The sequence below is a fragment of the Eurosta solidaginis genome, chromosome 3 (genome assembly GCF_040869045.1).
Source record: "Eurosta solidaginis isolate ZX-2024a chromosome 3, ASM4086904v1, whole genome shotgun sequence".
Classification (NCBI taxonomy): Eukaryota; Metazoa; Arthropoda; class Insecta; order Diptera; family Tephritidae; genus Eurosta; species Eurosta solidaginis.
The window spans coordinates 104,353,890-104,376,110 of NC_090321.1; the positions used below are offsets into that span (position 1 = coordinate 104,353,890).

The 22,221-nt window shown below is 35.9% G+C and overlaps 1 pseudogene; it reads right to left on the bottom strand.

Annotated features, from left to right (window-relative positions):
• Window positions 1–10,027: 10,027 nt before the first annotated feature.
• LOC137245953 (DNA-directed RNA polymerase III subunit RPC8-like) lies at window positions 10,028–11,155 on the bottom strand (annotated as a pseudogene).
• Window positions 11,156–22,221: the final 11,066 nt, after the last annotated feature.

Below are 22,221 nucleotides of genomic sequence, written 5' to 3' on the forward strand. Positions count from 1 at the left end.
ATAGGCAAGAGTTTAACCTGTTACAGTATCCAGAACGAAGTTGAGCTAGAGTGACACGCGTTTCCCTGGAGAGTATGCGTTCCTCTTCCGCAAGTTTTGGGTACTGTTCTTTGAGTACTGGATTCACCGGGCAATTCCTGACATAAAGGTCCGACGCCTGTTTGTGGAGTTCACCAAAGACCTGCTTGTGTTTTTTTGCTTCATTCGGCTGAGTTCTCAGGTGTCGTATTTCCTCATAATGCTTACGGAGATAACTCTTTAAGCCCCTAAGCGGTGTTGGATCAACAATCAGATGTCTGTTGGGATGCCCAGGTTTTAGGGTATTCTACAGAAACTGTTTGGTTAGCATTTCATTTCTTTCCCTTATTGGGAGTTTTCTCGCTTCATTGTGCAGGTGGTGGTCCGAGGATATAAGAAGGCAGCCCGTAGCGGTTTTGGGGCAGCATTTTGGCAGGCCTGTTTTTTTTCCAGTGAGTAACCTTTAGGCTTGGCGACCATATCGGAGACGCGTACTATGCATACGTCTATTTATATTTACCCCAAGTACTGCCGATTTATCGAATTATATTAAATATTTGTTACAGCTCTGGATTTTCGTTACAATTACTAGTGCATGCTCTCCAAGATGTAGATCCTGATCGAAAGTCACACCCAAAATTTTAGGGTGTAAGACAGTCGGTAGGGTAAGGTCATATGGTCGACATTTGGCGCGGCCATGTCTTAAATAAGGTCACCGATGATTTGGTTGGTGACAATATCAGGTTTCGCGAGGCGACAAAACTGGAGAGATTGGGGAGATAGCTGTTTTTTTTTATTACAAAGCTCATCGATGTAGGAAACAATAGCATAGGCGTAGAAGCAATAGTGACTCCTTGTGGTAAAGGTAGCTATTGATATGTAGAAGTTAAGCAGAAGTTTGAATATGAGTTTTTTTAAGTTATTGCAAAAAAAGCGTTGAGGATTTTTATTATCTTACCAGGTACCTTCGTACATGTTTCTAAGAATGAAGGATAAAACCTATTCAAACTCAATTTTTACCAGGACAAAGCCGCTGAGACTTCGCTATACTTTAACATACAATACGTTACCCCATTTTAGCACAACTATCATTTTTTTATTTTATTAAATTTTATAAAATTTTTCTTCGTCTACAGTTCCATTTCCGTATTGGATGGTAAATATGGCTTTCGCATTTTCTCCATCAATAACTGTGACAAGGTGGAAAAAATCTATGCGCGTAAATCGCAACATATTATCTTGGTCGAGCGTTTCTTCAATAGCTCTCTAGTGGTGATGGAACAGCAGAGAAACCCAACTGTTTACAAATTTTACACTTCAAAAAGAATCAAAATATCTGCCATTGCGTCTACGGCTCAAATACCCACAGTATATGAATGAATCGAACGCACCTAATTGTCTGCCTAACGGATAGTATACATATTCATCAAATCGAAAATATTGCACCAAACTAACTGGGTCTGAATACTGAAACAGTACACATATTCAAAATCGATGAGAAGGCTGTGATGATGGTATAGGGTGAGTTGTTGAATAACATACGAAAACCACTTTAACCCATCTATATATTTGCATTACAGCTAAAGCTTTACAAACAGCAAAAATTGCTGGCGCCAAGCTATTGGAAAAGGCAGTGAAGCATTCATCACACTGTACGGATGGTGCAAAGTTAGAAACTGCTGTTGTAACTGCAGCCACCGACACAACAGTCATCTCTACTTCGCCGAGTAGCGGCTCGTCCCACTATCTATCGAAGACAGTATAATCATATCTTTTGCCAACACAGGTTAGCGATGTGCTTGCACAGGAAAAGATTTCAATTGGAAAACAAAAAATTAAGAGAGTTTATGTTATTATTAAAGTACTTACTTTCCTTTATATCAACTGTATTGCAATTTCATGTGCATATATAATAAGGGATGGCGTGATACGATTGCTGTCGGAATTAGATTTGAAACCAATCAATACTCCTACTAAGGGTTGGAGAATTATTGCTTGAATGATTAGATATAGAACAATAATAAGTCTGACTCAATTACTAGTCGTGAATTTTTAAGTTCATCAATTACGACAGCAATCGGATTCCACGACACCTTTGAATATTCTTGATCTGAAAAAAGAGTAAACCTAATCTGAATTTCTACTAAGCTTTAAGTTGTAGATTATTCAAATAATTGGAGTTTTTTCTAAAGCTTAAAATTATTTCCTGCTCGCTTTAAAAAGATTTCAATTGGAAAACAAAAACCAATTAAGCGAGTTTATTTATTATTAAAATACTTACTTTTCTTTATATCAACCGTATCAATTTATGTTGCAAATTCATGTACATATATGAAATATGACGTGATCCTATTGCTGTCGGAATTAGACTTGAAACCACTCCTGCTAAGAGTTGCAGAATTATTGCTTGAATTGAATATGCTTGATCTGAAAAAGGAGTAAACCTAATCTGAATTTCTACTAAGCTTTAAGTTGTAGATTATTCAAATAATTGGAGTTTTTTCTAAAGCTTAAAATTATTTTCTGTTCGCTTGGAAAAGATTTCAATTGGAAAACGAAAACCAGTTAAGCGAGTTTATTATTAAAATACTTATTTAAGTTACAATTTCATGTACATATATAACAAAGTATGTCGTGGTACGATTGCTATTGGAATTAAATTTGAAACCAATCAATACTTCTGCTAAGGGTTGCAGAATTATTGCTAGAATGATTAGATTTAGAACAATAATAAGTCTGACTCAATTACTAGTCGTACATTTTTAAGTTCACCAATTACGACAGCAATCTGATTCCACGACACCTTTGAATATTCTTGATCTGAAAAAAAGGAAACCTTATCTGAATTTCTACTAAGCTTTAAGTTGTAGATTATTCAGATAATTGGAGTTTTTTCTAAAGCTTAAAATTATTTTCTGCTCGCTTAGAAAAGATTTCAACTGGAAAACAAAAACCAATTAAGCGAGTTTATTTATTATTAAAGTACTTACTTCTTTTTTATATGAACTGTATTAATATAAGTTTCAATTTCATGTACATATATAATAATTTTGAAAATAATAAATATTGAAAATTAAATTTTTTTGGTTCATTTTTATTCATATGGCTGCTCCAGGTAAAGTAAATCGGCAGGTAAAATTCAAGTTATATGGCGGTTGTATAAATGGTAAAACCGCAGTAAAATTTATTGCCAAAAGACTGGAAAATGTAGAGTGAAATGACCGAAGAAATGACCGCCATTTGACGAGCATTGTGACGTGTGTGAGCAGAACAGTGCTATGCTCATATCCTATAAGTGGGAGCGGAATGCACGATCACATTAATAGGAATGAAACGGAAAATTTGGTCACAAAAGTGCATCGCCCCATGCAAAAATTACTATATATATAACCGCTGCAGAAAGTCACAATGACCGTAAAATGACTAGTAAAATGAAGTGGAGCGTTTTTGCAGGGTATGTAATTATGTAAGCTGTGTACTTTTCGGACTAATTCTTTTGAGCATAAAAAATTTTAGTTACCTGTCAAAAAATCCAAGCATCACGATTGATGTGTCTAAAACCGTTGGTCATCAGTTGCGTGTTGGAATTGGAGCTGATAATTTCGCAAAAAAGTGCAATACAAAAATTTGTCAACTTATACATATATATTGCAACAAACAAATTTCAAGCATACCAAAGGAATATAAATGTTCCAAAAACTTACTAAATGTGTTTTTTTTAGTTGTCATCGATAAAGTAAGAGATAAATATTACAATATAAAGGTATCGATATAAAGTACCACCGAAAGTAGTGTAAGCATCACTGAGAAAAGACTAACTAATCTCCAACTCCACCCATGTGGGTTCAATTGGGAATAATCATACCCGAAAGGGATTAATCAGGGACATGTCTCTTTAGGGACTAATCGCAAAATTTTTTGCAGGGAAACTTCAAAACAGACACGATCAACGTCGCTCACTTGTACAGACACTTAAGGCTCAATTACTGATACTTAGCATAGACTTGACTTGGCTTGCGAACTGTCACTTACAGTTCTGTTAAATGAACATTGCATGTTACTGATTACTCAAAACTTAGCAACACTTAACTTGACTTAGAAGTCTGTTGAATTTTGATTTTCTATGTAAGTTCTAAGTGACGTTTACATTTTGAGATGCCATTTGTTTGTTTCCATTTCATTTTGACATTTTTTGTCAAACAAATTGACATTTATTTAAAAGTAAATTTCAACGCTGATTATGATGCCAGGTTGTATGCGCCAAGTGGAGTATAATCGTGGCTAAGTTGCCAAGTTTACGCCAAGTCAAGTCAAGTCTATGCTAAGTATCAGTAATGGGAGCTTAACTCACAACAAAATCGACAGTACAAAATTCCACGCAAACGCGAACGGACGTTTAACTCAAAAATGTACTTATGTTTATAAAATATGGCATATTACATGTATGAAAATTTGTTTATACATTGTTTTGTATAGTCCCTTGAAGACGTTTACCGACGTGTAACCGAAATATATCGTAATGAAAAAAAAACAAGTAAGGAAGGCTAAGTTCGGGTGTAACCGAACATTACATACTCAGTTGAGAGCTATAGAGACAAAATAAGGAAAATCACCATGTAGGAAAATGAACCTAGGGTAACCCTGGAATGTGGTTGTATGACATGTGTATCAAATGGAAGGTATTAAAGAGTATTTTAAGAGAGAGTAGGCCATAGTTCTATGGATGGACGCCATTTAGGAATATCGCCATAAAGGTGGACCAGGGCTGACTCTAGAATTTTTTGTACGATATGGGTATCAAATGAAAGGTGTTACTGAGCATTTCAAGAGGGAGCGGGCCTTAGGTATATCGGTGGACGCCTTTTCGAGATATCGCCATTAAGGTGGGCCAGAGGTGACTCTAGAATGTGTTTGTACGATATGGGTATCAAATGAAAGGTGGTAATGAGTATTTTAAAAGGGAATGGGCTTTAGTTCTATAGATGAACGCCTTTTCGAGAAATCGCCATAATGGTGGACCAGGGGTGACTCTAGAATATGTTTGTACGATATGGGTATCAAATGAAAGGTGTTAATGAGTATTTTCAAAGGGAGTGATCCTTAGTTCCATAGGTGGACTCCGTTTCGAGATATCGCCATAAAGGTGGACCAGGGGTGACTCCAGAATGTGTTTGTACGATATGGGAATCAAATGAAAGGTGTTACTGAGCATTTTAAGAGGGAGTGGGCATTAGGTCTATAGGTGGACGCCTTTTCGAGATGTCGCCATTAGGGTGGGCCAGGGGTGACTCTAGAATGTTTGTACGATATGGGTATCAAACGAAGGGTGTTACTGAGCATTTTAAAAGGGAGTGGGCATTAGGTCTATAAGTGGACGCCTTTTCGAAATATCGCCATTAGGGTGGGCCAGGGGTGACTCTAGAATGTGTTTTTACGATATGGGTATCAAATTAAAGGTGGTAATGAGTTTTTTAAAAGGGATTAATCCTTAGTTCTATAGGTGGAAGCCTTTTCGAGATATCGCCATAAAGGTGGACCAGGGGTGACTCTAGAATGTTTGTACGATATGGGTATCAAACGAAAGGTGTTACTGAGCATTTTAAGAGGGAGTGGGCATTAGGTCTATAGGTGGACGCCTTTTCGAGATATCGCCATTAGGGTGGGCCAGGGGTGACTCTAGAATGTTTGTACGATATGGGTATAAAACGAAAGGTGTTACTGAGCATTTTAAGAGGGAGTTGGCATTAGGTCTATAGGTGGACGCCTTTTCGAGATATCGCCATTAGGGTGGGCCAGGGGTGACTCTAGAATGTGTTTGTACGATATGGATATCAAATTAAAGGTATTAATGAGGGTTTTAAAAGCGAGTGGCCCTTAGATGTATATGTGAAGGCTCTTTCGCGATATCGACCAAAATGTGGACCAGGTGATCCAGAAAATCATCTGTCGGGTACTGCTAATTTATTTATATATGCAATACCATTAACAATATTCCTGCCAAGATTCCAAACGCTGTTGATTTCGCCGTGTAGAACTTTTTCATTTTCTTCTACTTAATATGGTAGGTGTCACACCCATTTTACAAAGTTTTTTCCAAAGTTATATTTTGCGTCAATAAACCAGTCCAATTACCATGTTTCATCCCTTTTTTCGTATTTGGTATAGAATTATGGCATTTTTTTATTTTTCGTAATTTTCGATATCGATAAAGTGGGCGTGGTTATGGTCGGATTTCGGCCATTTTTTATACCAAGATAAAGTGAGTTCAGATAAGTACGTGTACTAAGCTTAGTAAAGATATACCGCTTTTTGCTCAAGTTATTGTGTTAACGGCCGAGAGGAAGGCCAGACGGTGGACTGTGTATAAAAACTGGGCGTGGCTTCCACCGATTTCGCCCATTTTCACAGAAAACAGTTACTGTCATAGAATCTATGCCCCTACCAAATTTAAGAAGGATTGGTAAATTTTTGTTCGACTTATGGCATTAAAAGTATTCTAGACAAACTAAATGAAAATGGGCGGAGCCACGCCCGACGAACAATGTTGCTTTGTATTAGTTTTCTTTAACTTTAATATTTAATCCAGAAAAAAACAAAATTAAAAAAACAGCGAAATTTTCACATATCTTCGCATTCTTTGCATACGAACTTATTTTCATATAATTATTTGCAACACAATTAGTGCAACAGTTTGTCGTTAGTTCTTACTGAGTAGCAGAGCAGAATATTATTTTTGTTGTTACTTGACGACGACTACATTTCACTTATTGTCGTGCATTGAAAGTAATTAGACATGTCATCAAGAATTTTGCGTGAAAAAATTCATTTGTTAGGCAATTTTTCTCCTTCCTTAAGTGGGTGTAAACTACCTTCTAACAATGAAGTTATGCAGGTATTATTTTTTAATTTATGAGCAGTATAATTAAATTTACGTTAGAGTGCTAAATTAGTGATCGAAAAAGTTAATATTTTTTGGGATAAAGTCCGAATCCCCACTAGAACCAAGCAAAACTGCATAACAAAACTTGAAGATTTATATAATGCATGGAGGAAAGGGAATAAAAATTCTAAAATTAAATCGGAAACGCAAAGAGAAAGAGAAGAAGCGTGAACGCCGAAGTTAGATGACTTATTTGATATAGCAAGTGCAAATGCACTGGACCTTATTAAAAATTCAGAGGACAAATTATTTTTGGAGAATCAAAGAAAAAAGGTAGACCGGGTTGTTGTATGACATCGATTACAAAACAGCAGTAAGTGAAGAAAGAATGTAAGAACATCAGCAAAATCATTAAAAACGGAAAGAACAGAATGATCGCGCATTAGCTGCTTCTAGTAAGAAGAAATTGTATATTATTTTTAATATAGTATAACATATATTTATTTGTACTCTCTTTATTCAGATGAAACAGCTGAACTTCTTCCTGCAGTTCGGAGAGCGATATCAGCGAAATCGCTGCTAGCTATAAGGTAAGTTCAATGATATAAATTATAAGTAGAACGTGAGAATGAAACTATATAAAACGTAGATGAGTAATAATTGAAACACACAGGGTTACCTAACAAAACTGTAACCAGAACACTTAATTCCTTTTTAGCAGGTCTTGGGAGCAGAAGCTGTAATGCCAACGCCAGCAAGAAAAATGAGAGTGTTTAAATTTAGAATGACTACAAAACTTGCAGCCGCTGTAGACGTTTGCAAGGTCAGTGATCGAAAACCCGTGCATTTAATTATATCTGTGGTCGCAGTCGGTCTTGAAGTACAAAACTTTATTATAAATAAAACGTCAATACATAATGCAAAAAAAAAGATACGAGCAGAACACTTCAAAAATATAAAGGAACGTTTCAACAAGAATAAACTTTGTGCAATTTATTTGAACTGGGAATGAAAAAGTTGACAGACTTCCAATCATAATTTCATGCGGGCGTTCGGAGCAACTACTTGAAGTGCCCGCATTTAAATGCGGAACTGGCAGAGAGCAGGCGTCTGCTGTTTGTAAAGCTATATTTGAATGGGGACTTCAAGATCATATAAAAGCCTTGGTGTTCGAGACAACTGCCGTAAATACAGGCCGTTTTAATGGAACCTGTACGACTATTGAACACAGTCTTCAAAAGCAGCTGGTTTGGCTACCTTGCCGTCACCACATTTTGGTAGTCGTATTAAAACGTGCCTTTAAAATTAAGATGAGTAAAACCGAAAGCCCAAATTTAAAAATGTTTGAGCAATTTATCAGTCTGGAATGGAAGATAACGATATCAAAAATATTTAACAGTAGATAAAGGTAAAATAAATTAATTTGTGAACAATGCGATCAAAACTAAACAGCCAAGAGATGATTACAGGGAGTTTCTTGAGCTAACAGTAATATTTCTTGGCGAGACTCCACCTATTCGCGACGCAGCTTTTCGCGCCCCTGGGGCTGTCCACCACGCGAGATGGATGGCAAAAGCTATATACTGCTTGAAAATATTTTTATATTTCGACGTGAATTTGATTTGTCAGTAAAAGATAGTAAAGCTTTAGGTAATATATGTATTTTTATTGTTTCAATATATGTTGAGATGTGGTTCTCTGCCCCTTCTGCTGCACAAGCACCATACAAAGATTTCCAGCTTTTGAAAAAACTGGATTCTTTTAAAAAAATTGATGCTGATATATCTCAAGTTGCATTACAAAAATTTTAAAACCACTTATGGTACTTGAGTCCTGAATGTGTGGCTTTAGCATTTTTTGATAACAGTGTTTCTGTTGAGTCAAAAAAAGAGATGGTGAAGGCATTGAGTCGTGAGAATTTAGATGAAGACGTAAAATGCGCCTCAGTTCAAAATTTAAATGTTATGCATGTTATTGAAGGCGGAATGGATCAATTCATTTCTTCTGAGCCAAACAATTTTTTTCTTCGCTTTAAAATCAATACAGCATTTTTGAAAAATGATCCAAGTTAAGGGCCTGCGGGTAGTAATTTTAAAACTGCTCTTCAAATTGTTAATGACATTCACGTGGTAAACGATTCAGCTGAACGAGCGGTGAAATTGATGCAAGACTACAACCCAATACTCACAAAAGACGAGGAACAAAAACAACATATATTGCAAGTAGTCAAAAACTATCAAAAACAATTTCCTATGAGCACAAAGGAGATTTTAATACACAATTTTTTATAATTACACCATTTAATAAAATAAATAATCATCAGGCAAAGAATGCGAGATATGTGAAAATTTCGCTGTTATTTTTTAATTTGGTTTTTTTCTGGATTTTAATATTTAAAGAAAACTAATACAGAGCAACATTATCCATCAGATATGTCCCTAGAATATTTGTGAATGAAGTTTTTCTATAAAATAAATATTACTGCAGTTAAGAAAACTTAAAGCGTGCCATAGTGAGAAAAATAGCATTTTTATCTAACTTTGTTGCTCAAGGTGCGCCCAATATTTATGCAAACGATCTACAATTTTTTATATATAATTTTTTTTTTAATTTTGAATAAATCTAAGGGGTATGCCAAGTGAAAATACGATAAAAACTTTTCCATATAACTTGCGGTCACACTAGTGTACAGCCACAAATCACAAAAGAAGGTTGCGCATTGCGCATGTAAACAAAATATTAGCTGTTTTTGATGACGTAGAAATTACTCATTTTCATTTAGCCGCGCTTTGATATACGTATATTTGTGAAGTTTTAATTAAATAGTTATATTAATAATGCATTGTTCTGTGTTTGGGTGTGATAACAACAACAAGAAAACCAGTGAAAACGAATGGATACTTTTCCATTTTCTAAAGGATGTAGTAATGGCTAAGAAATGGCTTCATTTTTGCCGCCAAAAGGACGTAGTGAATCTCAAAACAGCATGAATATGTGAAGTGCATTTCACTCCCGAAAATTTCGAAAGAAATATGCAATATGAACTAATATTTTATAATTATATAATATAATATTAATAGCAGCCTAAAATAAATTTGATACATGATATGATTATTAATATATGTATCTTCATCTTTTTATAAACACCACTATACGGTATTGAGTCTTTATTTATGTTTGTTTTGTAGATTCTGGTTGTCCGGCGGATGCACCCGCTGCTGAACCTGATCGTCGTGTGGCTGCTTTTCGGTGGTCCAATTGGTAAATTCTCTTCGGAAATTTCACGTAAAAGACGAAATTTGATTGGTGCTCCTATATCCACGAATAAATCATACTTAGGATCATCTTCTAGAGGATATTCCCATACTCAAGCTTGTTCAGTTTCCTCGAACCGGGAAGGATGTTGTAATGCAGATGACGGTATTAATATATCATCAAAGAATCCAAGGGTATTTATATATGGGAAGCGCCATCCCCCTGAAGGATTATTAAATCTGATACGTTATCTTTGAGCGCAATGCAGAGACCCAAATTTATAAAACCTGTTACAACAAAATGCAAGTTTAGTAATTTTACATACACATACACATAGATTGAACTTACTTTATTGGCCAATTTTCGGTTGATCTCGTCCCTTATTACCCCCACCAATTCCAAATGAAATTGATCCGGTACTATTAGGATGGTGTCTTTCAATTCTGCGTTCTGTAAAAATTAAAGTGGTTATTAAAAGTGTATAGGGCATTAATAGGCCTCTCGAACCTACGAATCCTAACAGCTATTCTTACAGGTCACCGTAGACTGAACAGTCACATGCAAAAGCTGGGTATAAAGTCGGGCAACACATACCGATTTTTTGATCGTACTTCATTTCCCAATTCCTCGCCCTTTCTGAGCTATAGGCGCTGCAACCCACATGGCAGATACAAGTCTAGGTTGTGTAAAACAGATTTGTAAAACCAGCCATAACTATGCATATCTGAATATATAAGAAATTAAGTTTTTAATTTTTCAAATTGTGCTGTATTTTACCTGATGCTCCTTTACTGTAGCTATTAGATCCTCTTTAAATGGATAAACAATAGTGAATATAATTTAGCACCATTGCGTGCTATAACCTGTATCAAGCCATTGATTATAGACTTGCAACAAACTCAAATGATCACCATGCATATGATTGAAGTTCATACCAACTGTATCAGCATGTATGATTTTATCTTTTGGACGATAGAATAGTGAGCTATATACAGAAAGCATCGCAGCAATTGATACCAATTCTTCGGAACATTTTGTTATGGTAACGCATCTTCAGTGGAGCAGCAAGGAAGGCAGTCGGCATGATATCGTTGTGCACTGTGGCTAGTCATGTCGGCTGGGCTGGGTTTTTGCCAACCTTGCTGTCCTGCGCCATAAACAGAAAAAATTCCTATCATGCCTTTCAAAACTGACAGAAGCGCAGAGACGACTCAAAACACTTATAATTTCAAAATAACACGACATCCGGCAGAACCGGATGCCACGGACAGACCGTTACAACATTTAAAATTTAAAATTCAAAAAAAAAGAAATTCAAAAAAAAAAAAAAACTAACGCAAAATAAATTACTGAACCGGACATGACCGGTTGCTAATGCTGAAAATCAAAAAATAAAAAAAAAAAGCTGAAAATTAAAACAAAAATTAAAAAGGCCGAATATACAAAGGGGCGCCGCGGGTGTTGTTGCGACCCCCGGTGCTTTTCCCACCCTCAAATCCATGGCCACGACGCACCTAAATTTTCGGTGGCACCTTACCTGTAAACCCTGTGCCTTCTAAATGAAGGGAGATGTCAGAATTCCCTTTTGATTTACAAATTTATTTAAAATTAATTATATTTGAAAAAAAAACTTAGTCCAAATCTATACTTAACCAGTATTAGGTAAGCTTCTGAAGGTGAATACTAACGAATGGTCAATCTTATGAAATCAACATAAAAAAAACTGCTCATCCTTGATAGTTGATTTGATATAAATTTTCTTCACGTCTTATTAGTGAACAAAAGGCTTAATCAAAAGAAAAGAAAGAAAAAACAAAAAAGGTGGAATCTGGGAAAATTGATTTGTCTGTTTTGATATTAATTTAGCAAGACAAACGTCCTGATATAATCCTAATTCATTACCACAATTGTGTGTGGGCATGGCAAAAAATGCAATACAACTGCGCCTATACTAAGGCTTATTCAAAAATATAAGAAGGGGACCCTAAGGAAATTATCCAATTTTATGTATTACTAAGTATGTAGTATATAGTAAGGTATATTTATTATTTTCTAATTTTATCCTATAGATACTACCTTAGTATGAATTAATGGGGGATTGCCCGTATTGCTTTAAATGTATGAACATTTATTTCAAGCAATTTTTAATTTTATAATTTATTTGATAATTTGGGAAAAATTTAAACAACGTGACATCAGGACGGACAAGGCGACAGCTGTTTCGAGGGAGTGGGAGTCGAACCCGCACTCCTACGATAGTTGAAATGGTTACAAACGCATTCATCTACGTCATGCCTTAGTTGTTGTAAAGTTTTTCCCAATTGTCTTCTTTCGCATATATTATCTTCCACACATCATATAATTCGTATGTAGTTATGTGTAGAAGTTATGCATGTTTGTAAGGCGGTTTCATAGAAACTTGATATTTTGCTGTTTTTGTTTTATTTATAGAACTACAACGAATTAACCAAATGTTGTCTCTACATCAATTAATCGGGGATTGCCCGTATTGCTTTAAATGTATGAACATTTATTTCAAGCAATTTTTAATTTTATAATTTATTTAATAATCTGGGAAACATTTAAACAACGTGACATCAGGACGGACAAGGCGACAGGTGTTTCGATTATACCTTGTAAATCTCTTCAAAGCCTTTTCTCCCGGGAGTGGGAGTCGAACCCGCACTCCTACGATAGCTGAAATTGTTACAAACGCATTCAGCTACGTCATGCCTTAGTTGTGGTAAAGTTTTCCCCAATTGCCTTTTTCGCATATATTATCTTCCACACATCACATAATTCGTATGTAGTTAAGTGTTGAAGTTATGCATGTTTGTAAAGCGGTTTTATAGAAACTTAGTATTTTCCTGTTTTAGTTCTATTTATAGAACTACAACGAATTAACCAAATGTTGTCTCTTTATATGAATTAATCGGGGATTGCCCGTATTGCTTTAAATGTATGAACATTTATTTCAAGCAATTTTTAATTTTATAATTTATTTAATAATTTGGGAAAGATTTAAACAACATGACATCAGGACGGACAAGGCGACAGCTGTTTCCATTATACCTTGTAAATCTCTTCAAAGCCTTTTCTCCCGGGAGTGTAGGTCGAACCCGCACTCCTACGATAGTTGAATTGGTTACAAACGCTTTCAGCTACGTCATGCTTTAGTTGTTGTAAAGTTTTTCCCAATTGCCTTCTTTCGCATATATTATCTTTCACACATCACATAATTCGCATGTAGCTATGTGTTGAAGTTATGCATGTTTGTAAGGCGGTTTCATAGAAACTTGGTATTTTGCTGTTTTTGTTCTATTTATAGAAATACAACGAATTAACCAAATGTTGTCTCTTTATATGAATTAATGTGTTGAAATTATGCATGTTTGTAAGGCGGTTTTATAGAAACTTGGTATTTTCCTGTTTTTGTTATATTTCTAGAACTACAACGAATTAACCAATTTTGTCTGTTTGTATGATTTAATAGGGGATTGCCCTTAAATGTATGAAAACATTTATTTGAAGCAATTTTTTAATTTTATAATTTATTTAATAATTTGGGAAAAATTTAAACAACATTACATTAGGACGGACAAGGCGACAGCTGTTTCGATTATACCTTGTAAATATCTTCAAAGCCTTTTCTCCCGGGAGTGGGAGTCGAACCCGCACTCCTACGATAGTTGAAATGGTTACAAACGCATTCAGCTACGTCATGCCTTAGTTGCTGTAAAGTTTTTCCCAATTGCCTTCTTACGCATACATTATCTTCCACACATCACATAATTCGTATATAGTTATGTGTTGAAGTTATGCATGTTTTTAAGGCGGTTTCATATAAACTTGGTATTTTGCTGTTTTTTTTCTATTTATAGAACTTCAACGAATTAACCAAATGTTGTCTCTTTATATGAATTAATCGGGGATTCCCCGTATTGCTTTAAATGTATGAACATTTATTTCAAGCAATTTTTAATTTTATAATTTATTTAATAATTTGGCAAAAATTTAAACAACCTGACATCAGGACGGACAAGGCGACAGCTGTTTCGATTATACCTTGTAAATCTCTTCAAAGCTTTTTTTCCCGGGAATGGGAGTCGAACCCGCACTCCTACGATAGTCGAAATGGTTACAAACGCATTCAGCTACGTCATGCCTTAGTTGTTGTAAAGTTTTTCCCAATTGCCTTCTTTCGAATATATTATCTTCGCATGTTCGTAAGGCGGTTTCATATAAACTTGGTATTTTGCTGTTTTTGTTCTATTTATAGAACTACAACGAATTAACCAAATGTTGTCTCTTTATATGAATTAATGAGTTGAAGTTATGCATGTTTGTAAGGCGGTTTTATAGAAACTTGGTATTTTCCTGTTTTTTTATATTTCTAGAACTACAACGAATTAACCAATTTTGTCTGTTTGTATGATTTAATAGGGGATTGCCCTTAAATGTATGAAAACATTTATTTGAAGCAATTTTTTAATTTTATAATTTATTTAATAATTTGGGAAAAATTTAAACAACATTACATTAGGACGGACAAGGCGACAGCTGTTTCGATTATACCTTGTAAATATCTTCAAAGCCTTTTCTCCCGGGAGTCGGAGTCGAACCCGCACTCCTACGATAGTTGAAATGGTTACAAACGCATTCAGCTACGTCATGCCTTAGTTGCTGTAAAGTTTTTCCCAATTGCCTTCTTACGCATACATTATCTTCCACACATCACATAATTCGTATATAGTTATGTGTTGAAGTTATGCATGTTTTTAAGGCGGTTTCATATAAACTTGGTATTTTGCTGTTTTTGTTCTATTTATAGAACTTCAACGAATTAACCAAATTTTGTCTCTTTATATGAATTAATCGGGGATTGCCCGTATTGCTTTAAATGTATGAACATTTATTTCAAGCAAATTTTAATTTTATAATTTATTTAATAATTTGGGAAAAATTTAAACCACTTGACATCAGGACGAACAATGCGACAGCTGTTTCGATTATACCTTGTAAATCTCTTCAAAGCCTTTCTCACGGGAGTGGGAGTCGAACCCGCACTCTTACGATAGTTGAAATGGTTACAAACGCTTTCAGCTACGTCATGCCTTAGTTGTTGTAAAGTTTTTCCCAATAGCCTTCTTTCGCATATATTTTCTTCCACACATCACATAATTCGTATGTAGTTATGTGTTGAAGTTATGCATGTTTGTAAGGCGGTTTCATAGAAACTTGGTATTTTGCTGTTTTTGTTCTATTTATAGAACTACAACGAATTAACCAAATGTTGTCTCTTTATATGAGTTAATCGGGAATTGCCCGTATTGCTTTAAATGTATGAACATTTATTTCAAGCAATTTTTAATTTTATAATTTATTTAATAATTTGGGAAAATTTTAAACAACGTGACATCAGGACGGACAAGGCGACAGCTGTTTCGATTATAACTTGTAAATCTCTTTAAAGCTTTTTCTCCCGGGAGTGGGTGTCGTACCCGCACTCCTACGATAGTTGAAATGGTTACAAATGCATTCAGCTACGTCATGCCTTAGTTGTTGCAAAGTTTTTCCCAATTGCCTTCTTTCGCATATATTATCTTCCATACATCACATAATTCGTATGTCTTGAAGTTATGCATGTTTGTAAGGCGGTTTCATATAAACTTGTTATTTTGCTGTTTTTGTTCTATTTATAGAACTACAACGAATTAACCAAATGTTGTCTCTTTATATGAGTTAATCGGGAATTGCCCGTATTGCTTTAAATGTATGAACATTTATTTCAAGCAATTTTTAATTTTATAATTTATTTAATAATTTGGGAAAAATTTAAACAACGTGACATCAGGACGGACAAGGCGACAGCTGTTTCGATTATAACTTGTAAATCTCTTCAAAGCTTTTTCTCCCGGAAGTGGGTGTCGTACCCACACTCCTACTATAGTTGAAATGGTTACAAACGCATTCAGCTACGTCATGCCTTAGTTGTTGTAAAGTTTTTCCCAATAGCCTTCTTTCGCATATATTATCTTCCACACATCACATAATTCGTATGTAGTTATGTGTTGAAGTTATGCATGTTTGTAAGGCGGTTTCATAGAAACTTGGTATTTTGCTGTTTTTGTTCTATTTATAGAACTAAAACGAATTAACCAAATGTTGTCTCTTGATATGAATTAATCGGGGTTTGCCCGTATTGGTTTAAATGCATGAACATTTATTTCAAGCAATTTTTAATTTTATAATTTATTTAATAATTTGGGAAAAATTTAAACCACTTGACATCAGGACGGACAATGCGACAGCTGTTTCGATTATACCTTGTAAATCTCTTCAAAGCCTTATAAAATTAAAAATTGCTTGAGATAAATGTTCATACATTTAAAGCAATACGGGCAATCCCCGATTAATTCATATGAAGAGACAACATTTGGTTAATTCGTTGTAGTTCTATAAATAGAACAAAAACAGCAAAATACCAAGTTTATTTGAAACCGTCTTACAAACATGCATAACTTCAACACATAACTACATAAGAATTATGTGATATGTGGAAGATAATATATGCGAAAGAAGGCAATTGGGAAAAACTTTGCAACAACTAAGGCATGACGTAGCTGAATGCGTTTGTAACCATTTCAACTATCGTAGGAGTGCGGGTCCGACACCCACTTTCGGGAGAAAAAGCTTTGAAGAGATTTACAAGTTATAATCGAAACAGCTGTCGCCTTGTCCGCCCTGATGTCACGTTGTTTAAATTTTTTCCAAATTATTAAATAAATTATAAAATTAAAAATTGCTTGAAATAAATGTTCATACATTTAAAGCAATACAGGCAATTCCCGATTAACTCATATAAAGAGACAACATTTGGTTAATTCGTTGTAGTTCTATAGATAGAACAAAAACAGCAAAATACCAAGTTTCTATGAAACCGCCTTACAAACATGCATAACTTCAGCACATAACTGCATACGAATTATGTGATGTGTGGAAGATAATATATGCGAAAAAGGCTATTGGGAAAAACTTTACAACAACTAAGGCATATCGTAGCTGAAAGCGTTTGTAACCATTTCAACTATCGTAAGAGTGCGGGTTCGACTCCCACTCCCGGGAGAAAAGGCTTTGAAGAGATTTACAAGGTATAATCGAAACAGCTGTCGCCTTGTCCGTCCTGATGTCACGCTGTTTAAATTTTTCCCAAATTATTAAATATTATAAAATTAAAAATTGCTTGAAATAAATGTTCATGCATTTAAACCAATACGGGCAAACCCCGATTAATTCATATCAAGAGACAACATTTGGTTAATTCGTTTTAGTTCTATAAATAGAACAAAAACAGCAAAATACCAAGTTTCTATGAAACCGCCTTACAAACATGCATAACTTCAACACATAACTACATACGAATTATGTGATGTGTGGAAGATAATATATTCGAAAGAAGGCAATTGGGAAAAACTAAGGCATGACGTAGCTTTGTAACCATTTCAACTATCGTAGGAGTGCGGGTTCGACTCCCACTCCCGGGAGAAAAGGCTTTGAAGAGATTTACAAGGTATAATCGAAACAGCTGTCGCCTTGTCCGTCCTGATGTCACGTTGTTTAAATTTTTCCCAAATTATTAAATAAATTATAAAATTAAAAATTGCTTGGAATAAAAATGTTCATACATTAAAAGCAATACGGGTAATCCCAGATTATTTCATATAAAGAGACAACATTTGGTTAATTCGTTGTAGTTATATAAATAGAACAAAAACAGCAAAATACCAAGTTTCTATGAAACCGCCTTACAAACATACATAACTTCAACCAATAACTACATACGAATTATGTGATGTGTGGAAGATAATATATGCGAAAGAAGGCAATTGGGAAAAACTTTACAACAACTAAGGCATGACGTAGTTGAATGCGTTTCTTACTATTTCAACTATCGTAGGAGTGCGGGTTCGACTCCCACTCCCGGGAGAAAAAGCTTCGAAGAGATTTACAAGGTATAATCGAAACAGCTGTCGCCTTGTTCGTCCTGATGTCACGTTGTTTAATTTTTTCCCAAATTATTAAATAAATTATAAAATTAAAAATTGCTTGAAATAAATGTTCATACATTTAAAGCAATTCGGGCAATCCCCGATTAATTCATATAAAGAGACAACATTTGGTTAATTCGTTGTAGTTCTATAAATAGAAAAAAACAGCAAAATACCAAGTTTCTATGAAACTGCCTTACAAACATTAAAAACTTCATCACATAACTACACACGAATTATGTAATGTGTGGATGATAATAATTGCGAAAGAAGGCAATTGGGAAAAACTTTACCACAACTAAGGCATGACGTATCTGAATGCGTTTGTAACCATTTCAAATATCGTAGGAATGCGGGTTCTACTCCCACTCTCGGGAGAAAAGGCTTTGAAGAGATTTACCAGGTATAATCGAAACAGCTGTCGCCTTGTCCGTCCTGATGTCACGTTGTTTAAATTTTTCCAAATTATTAAATAAATTATAAAATTAAAAATTGCTTGAAATAAATATTCATACATTTAAAGCAATACGGGCAATCCCCGATAATATCATATAAAGAGACAGTGAACAATTGCGTGGTGGCAACGGCGCGCACCCACGTATTTGTTAAAAAATAGTTTAAGGCGAAAAGAAAGGAAGAAAATAAAAACACCAAAAAAGGTTTCGTATTAATACAAGGGAATTCACAGTGTTTTTTATTCAATATGTATAAATACAACAAGTGTTAAGGAAATTTATTAACAGATGTTGTGAAAATGTGTTCTGCCTTGTGATCCAATTCACTCAGCGCCGACGTTATCTCGTCCAAATAACGTTCCAAGTAAATCTCTTTAATATCGGCGCGTACCAAGTATTTCGCAGCTAAATATGCTGCATATTACTGCATGTATCATTTGTTGGCCGAATAAAGTTGACAAATATCAAAAAGGCGTTCCATTTTAGATTTCGTTTGTGCGTGATTCATTAATATTTTAACATCATTTATGCCGTTCCCATCAGTAATTGCAGGGTGGCCTGCATCACTAGCAGTTGTGGTATAGGCGTCTAGACGTGACATATGGGATGGATTCAAAACCAGTATTGACATGCACAGTAATAACATATAACGCGTTTCTCAGTTATTATGTTGTCGGATTTTGGCGTTCGAGCAAATCCAATGCGAATTCCAAGTCAGTCAATTCGTGTGGCAAGAATTTTACCACCACTTTATATGTACGCACTTTGCTAAGCATATACACATATTTAAATGCAGTATGAATTGCATTTTCTGGTAATGCTTTATCGTGCACTTTTGCCAACAATCGCCCCAACAACAAATCCCAAATATGGATCAAGTAAATGAGGCTGCTCTTGGTATCTGGACAAAACTTCCGTATATCTTTCGTAATTCCGTTCAGAGCCTGATACATCGCAGTACTTCATTGTATTGATCGTTTCAAGTACTTCATCCAATTCCGTAAACTGTTCCAGCGTATTTGAGGGAACTTCATCATCCTTCAGTTCCTCGCATTGCAGCATTTTCACACTGAATTTATTTATCTATTCTGCCGAAAATTTTTGCTTAAAATTTTGTGTTTTTGAAACAGCCGGTTGCTGGATGTTTGTAAGATTTTTCGAGGTTTTATTTCCGCAATTTCGTATCCATTGGGTGCGCCGCGGTTCATCGGACGATACTTTCAAGAAAGAACCTGCGCTAAATAGTAGGCGCTGGTTGCAGGTCTGTCGTGACATTACTAGGGTAAATATGATTATTGATCGCAGAAATGGCGTTTCTCAAGATTTGTGAAAATTTCAGAGAGCGAAAAGAAGGATTTTTGGGTGAGGGGTTTTAATGTTAACAAGTAAGGAAGGCTAAGTTCAGGTGTAACCGAACATTACATACTCAGCTGAGAGCTTTGGTCAGGACTCTTCGAAGCCCTTGATCCCAGGAGTGAGACTTGGACCCGCACTCCTGCGATGGTTGAAGTGTTACCAGCGTATTCAGCCGCGTCTTGCCGTAGCTGTTGAAAAGTTCTCCCAATTGCCTTCTTTGCATATTTTGTTCTTTTACACACTACATATCTCGTATGTAATTATGTGTTAAAGTTATGCTTGTAGGTAAGGCGGTTTTCAGAGAAATTTGGTAATGTTGCTGTTTGTGTTCCATTTATGGAACTACAACGAATTACCCAATGTTGTCTATTTGTATGAGTTAAGCGGGGATTGCCCGTATCGCTTTAAATGTATGAAAACATTCATGTGAAGCAATTCAATAATTCGTTCAATAATCTGGGAAAGCTTTTAAACAACGTGACATCCGGACGGACGAGGCTCAGTATACATAGGTAGTTCATTTTATTTAACTGTTGTAAAGAAATGTAAATAATACATTTGGATGCTCATTTAAGTGATCACAGTTGAAAAAAAATTATTTTACATTTAAGCCCAAGCGGTTGCGGGTGCAATGTGACAGATATCGCAAACCCAAAAACCCGTTTGAGGAATTTGGCAATAGGCAGTTGAATTTTTATGATGATGAGAAAAGAAATGATTCAATTGTATTCTGCGGCAGATAGTGAATCTGCGTTAGGGTGTGTTGGCCTCGTTCGGGGGAACGAGAGCTGGGTTATTTGTGTGTTGGCCTCGTTCGGGGTGAACGAGAGCTGGGTTTTTTGGGATAAAGGAATATGGACTATTAAAGTTCATTTTCGTTGTCGTTGGGCGGAAGTAGTACCAATTTCGCTATTGGTCTCGTAATTTGTCCTTTGATTGTATTGACTTCAACAACACGTACACGGTTATCGGAACCTGGATGTGTGTTGACGACTCTCCCCATTTTCCACTCGTTCGGTTGTAGGTTATCCTCCTTGATGACGACTAGGTCCCCGGGTTTTAAGTTGGATTGTGGATGTTTCCATTTATACCGTTTCTGGATCTCGGTGAGATATTCCGATTTCCATCTTTTGCAAAAGGTTTGATGAAGGGCTTTCATCTTTTGCCATCGGTTTACAATTGAGGCAGGGTTTTCACTACAATCGAGTTCAGGTGGAGCTAAAAGATGCCCGCCTACGAGAAAATGGCCTGGAGTAAGCGGCTCCAGGTCGGAAGGGTCGTTAGATTAGGGAATTAGAGGTCTCGAGTAGAGGCAGGCCTCAATTCGACATAAGAGGGTTGTAAACTCTTCTAAAGTATATTTATGGTCGGACGCGATCTTTTTAAAGTGTGTCTTAAAACTTGTTACCACCGCTTCCCATAAACCTCCCATGTGAGGAGCGCTTGGCGGTATAAAATGCCATTCTAAAGTGTGATGGCTATATTTATTCAATGTTCCGTCCCTTGCTTCAGGCAGAAATGCCTTAAACTCAGATCGTAACGATCGCCGTAACGATCGCCGACAAGGTTAGTACCATTGTCGGAGTAAACGTTTTTCGGACAGCCTCGTCTGGATACAAATCTGGCGAAGGCAGCTAGGAAGGACCCGGTACTAAGGTCGTTTGTCGCTTCCAGATGGATGGCTTTCGTCGAAAAGCAGACGAACAGGCAAACATATCCTTTTGAAATTCGACATCCCCTCCCTCGGTAGGATTTTATATCGAATAGTCCCGCGAAATCTACCCCAGTGTTGGTAGAGGCCCTAGAAAAGGTGGTGCGCTCCTTCGGAAGGATCCCCATAAGTTGCGTTTGTGTCCGCTTCCTGTAAATAGTACAGACCTTACAGTTGTGGATAACAGACCGTATCATTATTTTAACACGTGGGATCCAGTACTGAGTGCGGATATGACGTAGCATCAGCTGGTTCCCTCCATGCAGGGTGGTCTCGTGAGAGGATTGGACTATAAGTCTGGATAACCTGCAAGTATAAGGAAGAATAATGGGATGACTTTCATTATGGGACGTGTCTTTCGATGCCCCAGTTCGAATGATGCCTTCTTCATCTATATATGGGTTCAGGGGTAAAATCTCACTCTTCCCATTTATTAGTTTTCCTGACTTCAAATTTGCGTACTCTTCTTGATAATGTTGCTCTGGCATATTGTTATCA